The sequence below is a fragment of the Nicotiana tomentosiformis genome, chromosome 8, assembly GCF_000390325.3.
Source record: "Nicotiana tomentosiformis chromosome 8, ASM39032v3, whole genome shotgun sequence".
Lineage (NCBI taxonomy): Eukaryota > Viridiplantae > Streptophyta > Magnoliopsida > Solanales > Solanaceae > Nicotiana > Nicotiana tomentosiformis.
The window spans coordinates 86,422,914-86,433,676 of NC_090819.1; the positions used below are offsets into that span (position 1 = coordinate 86,422,914).

The 10,763-nt window shown below is 38.3% G+C and overlaps 2 non-coding genes across 2 annotated transcripts; both read right to left on the reverse strand.

The window, feature by feature from the left end:
• Positions 1-376: 376 nt before the first annotated feature.
• LOC117278582 (small nucleolar RNA R71) lies at positions 377-483 on the reverse strand. The gene has a single exon (XR_004508945.1). It is a non-coding gene; the product is annotated as a small nucleolar RNA R71 (small nucleolar RNA).
• A 9,805-nt stretch (positions 484-10,288) lies between these two features.
• LOC117275661 (small nucleolar RNA R71) lies at positions 10,289-10,395 on the reverse strand. Its single transcript, XR_004505849.1, has one exon. It is a non-coding gene; the product is annotated as a small nucleolar RNA R71 (small nucleolar RNA).
• Positions 10,396-10,763: the final 368 nt, after the last annotated feature.

Here is a 10,763-nt window from a genome sequence, read left to right on the forward strand (position 1 = left end):
CATGCTTGGGAGACTTCTAGGAGATTATGCTAGGATGGTCTAAAATCAAGGCTTATCAAGTGTGAGACCACCTCCAATTGCAGCTAAAAATTTCGAGTTGAAGTAAGGGTTGCTTCAAACCCTTCAGAATTATTGTGTCTTCAGACGGTAGATAAACGAAGATCCAAATACACATCTAATGTACTTCGAGGAGATTATGAACATCTTTCAATATAATGGTGTGTCACGAGATACAGTGTACTTGAGGGCATTCCCCTTCACACTCAAAAATGATGCAAATCAGTGGCTTCGAAGCTTACCCACATTTTCGATTAGAACATGGGAGGAGATGACCAAAAAGTTCCTTGATAAATATTTCTCATCAGCTAAAACGGGCAAGTTTAGAAGAGAAATCCATAACTTTTGCCATAAAGATACGGAAACTATTTTTGAAGCATGAGAGAGGTTTAAGGAGATTGTTCGAAAGTGTCAACATAGCGGAATTGAACTCTGCATGCAACTCCAGGATTGACATGAGCCTCACGTGGAACATTGAGCAATGCAACTAGAGGCCCATTGATGAAGAAGACTCCAAAGGAGATAGTTACAATTCTTGATAAGTTATTTGAAGATGCTAATCAATGGCCCTCTGAAAGTGCGGAAAGAAGAAGATCAACTGGTGTTCACCACGTTGATGCTAACACATCTGTGCAGGTACAACTTAATGCTATGTCCAAAGAGATAAGGAAGTTGACCTTAGCCTCGATATAAAGTGAGCCTCACGCAACTTGTGATATATGTGGAAGAGGACACCCTACTCATGAGTATCAAGCTTCAACTGAGGAAGTAAATGTTGTGGGAAACTACAATTTTAATGCAATGGGTCAGAGACACCCCAGTTTTTCATGGAGTTCATCTGGAGGTACTACGAATGCTTGGTAGTAAAATAACTCTAGACCGCACGGACAAGTAGCTCCACCATACCAAAATCATCAGAGGCAGCAATTTCAGCCTCAACAGCCCATTCAGCCTGGTCTAGAGGATCTAAATTTCATTATCAAGACAGATGAGAGGCTGGAACACTCATGGATCAGCTATCAAAGAATTGGGCACTGGTTTGCGAAACCTGGAGAGACAAGTGGGACAGATGGCAATAATATCATCTGAGAGGGTTCCAGGCACTCTCCCCGCTGACACTGAAAAGAATCCTAAAGAAACAGTGAATGTTGTAACATTGAGAAGTGGGCAAGTGTTGAAAGATCTCACCCCGATCCAAAAAAGAGGTGATACTTAAAAAGGAAAGTGGGGAGCAACTGAAGAATGATGTTGATAAAAAGAAGAAGGGCCCAATGAAAATTGAGAAGAAGAAAAAGAAAAAGGGAGAAAAATCAAGAAGGGAGGAACCTGATGAGAGCGAGCATATGCCTGCTCTACCTTTCCCTCAAAAGTTATATAGAGAAAAGTTGGACAAGCAGTTTGAGAAATTTTTGGAAGTGCTGAAACAGATTCATATGAACTTACCATTCATATAAGTGCTCTCACAAATGCCCGCTTACGCTAACTTCTTGAAGGAGATCCTTACAAAGAAAATGAACTATTCATTGTAGTGCGATCTTACAAAACAAACTCCCACAAAAGTGCGGAGATCCAGGGAGTTTTACTATACCTTTCTCTGTAGGAACTATTCATTTTAATAAATCATAATGTGATTCTAGTGCCTCAATTAATTTAATGCCTCTATCTATTTACAGAAAATTGGAGAAGGAGATTGGAGAGATAAGGTCGCTGCCAATATCTTTGTAGTTGGTGGACCAGACGACTTTAATACCCGAGGGGATAGTGGAAGATGTATTAGTTCGGGTAGATAAGTTCATATTTTCTGTAGACTTAACTATGGAGGAGAACAAGGAGGTCCCCCTCATCCTAGGAATATCATTCTTAGCAACGGATAGAGCTATATTCGATATACACGAGAGGAAACTCATGCTTAGAGTGAGTGAGGAGATGGTGACTTTTGATATGAATGTAGAAAAGGGGGCACAAAAAGAAAAACCAGCTGCGAGTGTTGAGTGAAAAGTTAAGGGCTCAAAAGAGAAGGTTGCACTGAGTGAGAAAGATAAGTGCGGGGTGTACCACCAAAAAGGTTGAGAAGAAGTTGTCGGCATGGATGTGCGCATTAGTCCAAAGGCGAGGAATGGAGCCCGACTTTGACTCAGACCCCGACTAGATGTTCAGAGAAGTTTCCTTTACCCTATGCTTTTTAATTGTGTGTCATGGGGACATGCCACAACTTAAAGTGTGGATGGGGGATAATTGTATATTGTATGTATATGTGTTAGTTAGTTGCAAAATTGAAAAAACCACAAAAATTGATTTTTTATTTTTATTTTTCCCAACTATGGATATCATTCGACGGATTTCTTGAGGGATTAAAGTCGAAATAAAAAGAAGATTTTCTTTTGTTAGGTAGTGTATTAATTCCCCCTTGATTTTCCTTTGTGTCGCGATTCTTTTTCAAGGGTTTTATTTGAATCGGGTGTAGTTAATTTTTATTTTTATTAGGAGTAGGAAACCTTGTGCTATGATTTGAATTGAAGGCAATATATCTTAACTTTATTATGCCTTGAGAACAGTAAGTGCTTTAGTTATGACGCTTAGGCTCGACTTTTGACTCTTGTATAAGTACCTTAAAGTGTATGATCTTAACTTTGCGTAACTTCTTTGACTAGAATGTCTTGATAATCCGATCCCGGGTGAGTTATGTGCCATGTGTGTATGAGGTTTTGTGTATTCTATGTGTTACATTTGATGTCTAGAACTTGCCTCATGTGTTTGCAAAGCGAAATAGTAGTTTTATTCAGTTTTGGAAGTTATATAGGCATTTCTGTGAAGCCAGTTATATGCTTTAACCCACATAATTGTTATGTATCGTAGTTAACCCCTTTGAGCATGTAATCATGTTTCTTTGGCAAACACATTACAAACTTTTCCCAATTGTTTGAATTGACCATTTATTTGAACCTTCCACCTATCGTGAGCACTTGAATTTGTTATGAACTTTGTAGAAGTTGAAGTTTGGGGTAGTTAGTTTGGCTTTTAAGTGAAACTAATGAAATAAGAAGAAAGGTGCACTGTATTGAAAAAGTAAGAGCCACTTGAAATGAAAAAGAAAAGAAAAAAATAGTGTATTGTTGTGCAAACTATTCGTTGATAGTGGTGAATCTTGGTGTATTTGTTCTTAAAGAAGTTGGGAGTTAATGTATATTGATGTGAAGGTGGAGTTTTGGTTTGACATAAGTGTGGGGTTTTGAACGGTTAAATGTATATATATTAGAGTGTTTAGAGAGGTGTAGTCACTCTTATATCTAAATATATCCTACCCATCCCGCAGCCTACATTACAACCAAATGAAGTCCTACTTGATCCTTGATCGAATGAGTTCAATTAGTAGAGTAGTACACTACGGGCAAACCTATGATATGTCCTTTGTGGCATATGAATGTTGTTTCAGAGAGTGAGTGAATTCTTTCTATCTTGAGTTCCTAATTGTTCTTAAATTTTATTGTGTGTGGAACTACTCTCTATTGTTGTGTGAGAGAACTTAATTCATGAAGGAAAGGTAATGCTTGACCTCTGTGTTAGAGTAAGTGAGTGGGTTATAAATAATGTGTGGTGCTTTTGAGTCAAATCTTGAGGCTGGGATGTTAAGGTATTGTGCTTAGTCTGTTTTAAATAATCTTGGTGTGATGAGTTATTAGAGTTGTTAAAAGGTCATATCTATATAAAGTGTAGTTGGATTGCTCGAGGACAAGTAGTGGTTTAAGTGTGGGGTGTTGATGGTAGGCTATAATCTCAGGTTTTAGTCGCTTATTGCACTCTAATTTACTGCACTTTACTCTTTTTGAGCTTTAATTGATAGTGTTTTGCACTTATTGTGTATTTTATGCATTGTAGGAGTGATTCCGAGCTATGTAGATGTTATGGAATGAATTCAAGTGATTTGGAGCTTCGAAGTCTAAGTAAAAGCCCAAGGGATTAAGCCAGGATCGTGTTCAGGGGTCGAGGACCAAGTCTGGACGTCATAAATCGAGATTCAATCTGTACTCTGAGAAAAGTCTACAACCGCGGCGCGCCGCGGCTGCCCAAATCTCTACTGCCTATTAGAATCAACTCTCTGGATTTCCCCACTAATGTCCCACATGATGCGTCGCCCCATGCGGCGTGCCTATGCAAGTTTTACAGAGTGAAAATCCAATTTCGGCTAGGAGAATGTGATTTCGTCTGGGGCTGACCATACTTGGTATAAATACATGGAAAAAATGTTACTTTCTGGACTTTTGAGACATATTCGACCTAAGGAGGACTTGGAAGAACACGAGCACAAGGATTTCATCATTCCTTCCCCACTCAAGACACGAGTTTGGATTGAATTTATATTTTCCTATCTTTTAATTATATTTGTGATGAATTGCTCCATATCTATGGAGTAGTTCTCTTTAGGGTTTGATGGATTTAGTGTATTGATGATTGTTTGTGGATTATAACTCTAGTTTTATGTATTGAAGCATTTTTGGATGATTTAACTATACCATTTATATTCACTAGTTCATATAATCGAGAAGGCATAATTTGTGATATCTTTGCATTATATTGTTGGTTGAGTTCATTAATTCTTCTTAGTAATCGAAAGAGGCTAGTTGAATCATTAATTAAACCTAGTGCGGAGAATAATCGAGAGAGGTTCTCCTAAAGACTAATCCACTACACATTCTTGCATATCTTCACGTGCTTAAATTGGTTCATCTTATGAGGTTAAGACTTAATCGAGAGAGGAGTTTTTGCTGAACGTTTTAACTAATAATTGAGTGAATTCAAGAGACTTACTTAAACATTAGAAGTGAATTATCTAGAGTTAGATCTCAAACAATTATCTTGCACCTATCCTATCAACCCCTATTTTCTCCCACTGATAACTTCCTTGCTTACCATTGTTGTGATAGTCATTAGTCAATAGCTTTAGATTCTTAATTAATTTTAGTTATTAATCATATAAATCTCAATTGTTGATACTCGTGGATAGCAACCAAGCTAGAAACTACGAAAATACTATTTAACTCCAATCCCTGTGGATACGATATTATACTATACTATCTTTGACTAGTGAGCATAATTTAAGTGTGTGTTTTGAGCTCGTCATATGCAAACAAAACACAAGTGATGTAAATGAAAAGGTATCAACAAGAGTCACTACTGAGGTACCACCTCGTAGTTTTATTTCACAAATCAAATCATAATCTTTCCTTATATCACCGTGGGAGCCTTACATTTAGTTTTGAAAATCATTTTCTCGAAATAGCTACCCACGTTTTAGCCCACATTATCACACCGCATGGCTTCAAATAGTTACCCTACTAGCATCACGCGTATTAAGCCCACCTTATCTCACCGCATGTGTATCAACCCCAATCCTTATACCACCATATGCGTATCAATATCACAACATATCACAAATCGCATCTCAAGTACCCAATACCACAACTTGCCAAAGAAGTCAACAATAATAATGTTTCCACAATGAATAGTCCATGGCTCAACCACAATATGTACAAGAATCTCAACAATAGCAACCTAAAGTGAATAACTCAACAAGAATGGTATTTCAATAATATACAACTTTGCCTCAATGTGAATCACATAATTTATAACTTCGATACCATAATTCAACAATAAGATATCCCAAGAAATAACAATTTCAAGTAAAGGAACTCAACACTTAAATAATTAACAAAAAATGAGAGAAGAGTAACTTCAACCAAGCATGTAAAGGCAATTAACAAGTAAGAGATGAGAAAAGTATTTACAATGTCAAGTAATTCACGTAAGGATAGGTCAATGATGATCAAGATGGAATGTTATAAAAATTCAATTAAAGGCATGAAAGAATCTACATAACTTTAACCGGTCAATTACAACATTTAGCCCGTGTACCCACTCGTCACCATGCGTACACGGCCTTCACATACCACAATTAACACAAAAAAACACCAATCCTAAGGGGTAATTCCCCCACACAAAGTTAGGCAAAACACTTACCTCAAAACACGCTAACTCAATCCACAAGTAAGCCTTTTTTGCAATTTTTTAACTCCGAGCGGCTTAAATTTAGCAAAAATAACTTAATACCATAAATACAAACTATAAGAAACTATTTCAAACGACAAAGTTGCGATCTTTAAAGAAATATAAAAATTCAACTCAAAAGGTCAACCCCAGTTCGCGTGTCGGAACTCGACCAAACTTACAAAATACGAACATCCATTCGATAATGAGTCCAACCATACCAAAATAACTCAAATCTGACCTCAATTCGCCTTTCAAATACTTAAAATATAGTCTATGAAGTTTCACAAATTTTCCAACTCAATTCACTAATTAAATGACAAAAATAACGATGGATTCATGTATAATAGCCAAATCTGAGTTAGAATCACTTATCTCGATGATTTCTTTGAAAATCCCTCTAAACATCGCCAGAAACCGAGCTCTCTAGGTCAAAAGATGAAGAATGAAATAAACCCTCGTCTCTAACCCTTTTCTGCCCAGTGATATTCGCTTTTATGGGCATAGTGTCGCATTTGTGACACCGCACTTGCGGAATAATCCATCGCAGGTGCGTTTCCCACTAAGGAAAGGCAAATCCGCTTTTACGGACACTAACGCGCACCTGTGCTTTCACTCCTACGGAACATGGGCGCTCCTGCACACTTACACATGCGGAGAGTGTCCGCTTTGGTGACCCCAGACCTTTCTGGCCATATCCGCATCAGCGACCAAATCCATCGCACCTGCGAGCTCGCAGATGCGGAAAACTCCTTGCATCTGCGGTCAGTGCTAGGCCCCTAGCACCTTGCTTCTGTGATCAACCATTCGCATATATGTGTCCGCACCTACGACCAAACTCTCCGCGGGTGCGATGACACCAAGACAGCAGCAACTCAGCAATTTAACCAAGTCCAAAATGATCTGATTCATCCCCGGGACCCCGTCCAAATATACTAAAAAGTTCCAAAACATATAACGGACCTACTCAAGGCCTAAAATCACATCAAATAACATTTATTATATGAATCACAACCCAATTCAAACCTATTAAAACTATGAACATCCGACTTCCAAAATTAACGTCGGTTCATACCAAACCAACTCTGATTGACCTTAAAGTTTTCACACAAGTCATAAATGATACAACGAACCTTTTCCAACTTCCAGAATTAGAATCCGACCTCGATATCAATAAAGTTAACTCTCATTCATCTCTTTCAACTTAAGCTTCCAACTTAGGGACTGTGTCCCATTTCACTCCAAAACTCACCCAAAACCAAAACCAACCATCTCGGCAAGTCACATAACCACAATATAACATAGAGGAGGCAATAAATAGGGGAACAAGACTAAAATACTCAAAACGGCCGGCTGAGGCGTTACATCCTCCCCCTCTTAAAATAAACGTTCATCCTCGAACGAGTATAGAGACATACCTGAAGTGGTAAAGATGAGGATAGCTGCTATGCATATCATGCTCGATCTCCCAAGTCGATTCCTTGACTAGTTGACCCCTCCACTGAACCTTCACTGAAGAAATGATCTTTGACCTCAACTTTCGTACTTGCCTGTCCAAGATGGCCACCGGCTCCTCAACATAAGAAAAATCCCCGTCCAATTGGACTGAGCTAAAATCTAACACATGAGATGGATCATCGTGATGCTTCCGGAGCTTAGAAACATGGAATGCCGGATGAACTTCAGCTAGACTAGGTGGCAATGCAAGCTTGGAGGCCACATCACCAATCCTCTAAAGATTCTCAAAGGGTATGATATATCTAGGGCTCAACCTGACCTTCTTCTCGTATCTCATAACACCCTTCATGGGCAAAACCTGGAGCAAGACTCGCTCTCCAACAATGAATGCAACGTCATGAACCTTCTGATCCGTATAACTCTTTTGTCTAGATTGGGCTGTATAAAGCCGATCCTAGATCAACTTGACCTTCTCCAAGGCATCTCGAACAAGATTCGTGCCTAATAACTTAGTAATATAGGCTATAATCTTGTATTTTAGTCACTTATTATACTCTAATTTACTGCACTTTATTCGTTTTGAGCTTTAATGGATAGTGTTTTGCACTAATTGTGTGTTATATGCCTTGTAGGAGTGATTCCGAACTATGTAGATATTATGGAATGAATTAAAGTGATGTGTAGCTTTGAAGTCTAAGTAAAAGATCAAGAGATTAAGTCGGGATCGTGTTCAGGGGTCGAGGACCAAGTTTGGATGTCAAAAATTGAGATTTGAGTCGTACTCTGAGAAAAGTGCACTAGTGCGGGACGTCGGAGCTGTGCAAATTCCTACTGCCTATTAGAACCAACTCTCTGGATTTTCCCACTAATTCCCCGCATGGCGTGTCGCCCCATGCGACGCGCCTGTGCAATATTTACAGAGTGACAATCCTAATTCGGCTAGGAGAAGGTGATTTCGTCTGGACCCGACCCAACTTGGTATAAATACATGGAAAAATATTATTTTCTGGACTTTTGACATACTTTAGACCTAAGGAGGCCAAGGAAGAGTTGGAGGAGCAAAAGAACAAGGATTTCATCATTCCTTCCTCACTTAAGACCCGAGTTTGGATCGAATTTATGTTTTCCTATCTTTTAATTATATTTGTGATGAATTGCTCCATATCTATGGAGTAGTTCCCTTTAGAGTTTGATGGATTTGGAGTATTGATATTTGTTTGTGGATTATAACTCTAGTTTTATGTATTGAAGCGTTTTGGATGATTTAATTGTTGCATTTATATTCACTAGTTCATGTAATCGAGAGAGGCATAACTTGTGATATCTTTTCATTATATTGTTGGTTGAGTTCATAGATTCTTCTAAGTAATCAAAAGAGGCTAGTTGAATAATTGATTAAACCTAGTTAGAAGAATAATAGAAAGAGGTTTTCCTAAAGACCAATCTATTATGCATTCTTGCAAGTCTTCACGTGCTTAAATTGGTTCATCTTGTGAGGATGAGACTTAATAGAGAGAGGAGTTTCTGCTAAATGCTTGAACTAATAATTGAGTGAATTCGAGAGACGCACTTAAACATTAGAAGTGATTTATCTAGAGTTAGATCCCAAATAATTATCTTGCACCTATCTTATCAACCCCTATTTTTTACCACTGATAACTTCCTTGCTTACCTTTGTTGCGATAGTCATTTTTCAATAGCTTTAGATTCTTAGCTAATTTTTGTTATTAATCATATAAATCTCAATCGTCGATTCTCTTGGATAGCAATCAAGATAGAAAATACAAAAAATATTGTTTAACTCCAATCCATATGGATACGATATTATACTATACTATCTTTGACTAGCAAACATAATTTAAGTATGTTTTGCGCTCGTCAAATTTTGGTGCCGTTTCCGGGGATTGGCAAAAAAATAGTATTTGAAATAGTTTGTAGTGCTAATTTAGGAATTTTTCTTTTATTTTTATTTTGTTTTTCTCTTTTTACGTTTGGTGTTCTTTGACTGTGCGCAAGTTACAGGTTAGATTGGTGCATGACTCGAACTTCTGCGAAGGAAGTGCTACCATACGAGCCAGAAATTGAAAAACAACTGCGACATCTAAAGAAGAAAATAAATCTCACCGAGACAACAGAAAAGGTTGGGCAATCCTCAACCAAAGAACTTATGGCTGGAAACGGTGAGGATAATGTGGATTTGGCTGCAAGAGAGACAGCCCAACGAAGAGAACAAGCTGCATGGGATGTTGAGAAAGTAGCTATTAGAGATGCCCAGATTATCTATGAAGAAGATAGGGGTCAGAGAATTGCTCAGAATCAACCCTCAAGTGCATACCAGTTCGGAAATATAGCTCCCATGCTTGGGAGACCATGTGGCGATTATGCTAGACCGGTCTACAATCAAGGTTTATCAAGTGTTAGATCACCTCCAATTACAGCAAAGAATTTTGAGTTGAATCAAGGGTTGCTTCAAACCCTTCAGAATTGTTGTGTCTTCATAGGTAAGTCAAACGAAGATCCAAACACACATCTAATGGACTTTGAGGAGATTATAAACACATTTCAATACAATGGTGTGTCACAAGATATAGTGTATCTAGGGGAATTCCCCTTTTCTCTTAATGATGATGCAAAACAGTGGCTTCGCAGCTTACCCACGGGATCAATTAGAACATGGGAGGAGATGACAAGAAAATTCCTTGATAAATATTTCTCCTCAGCTAAGACAGGCAAGTTTAGAAGAGAAATCCATAACTTCTGCCAGAAAGAGAATGAAACTGCTTTTGAAGCATGGGAGAGGTTTAAAGAGATTGTTAGAAAGTGTCAACATAGTGAAATTGAACTCTGGATGCAACTCCATGACTTTTGGGATGGATTGACACCGGCCTCACATAGAACATTAAACAATGTAGCTGGAGGTCCGTTGATGAAGAAGACTCCAGATGAGATAATTACAATTCTTAATGAGTTATCTGAAGATGCCAATCAGTGGCCCTCTGAGAGTACTGAGAGAAGAAGATCAACTGGTGTTCACGAAGTTGATGCTAATACATCTGTGCAAGTACAACTTGATGTTATGGCTAAAGAAATAAGGAAGCTGACCTTGGCTACAATACAGAGTGAGACTTACGCATCTTGTGATATATGTGGAAGAAGACACCCTACTCATGAGTGTCTAGCCTCAACTGAGGAAGTGAATGATGTTG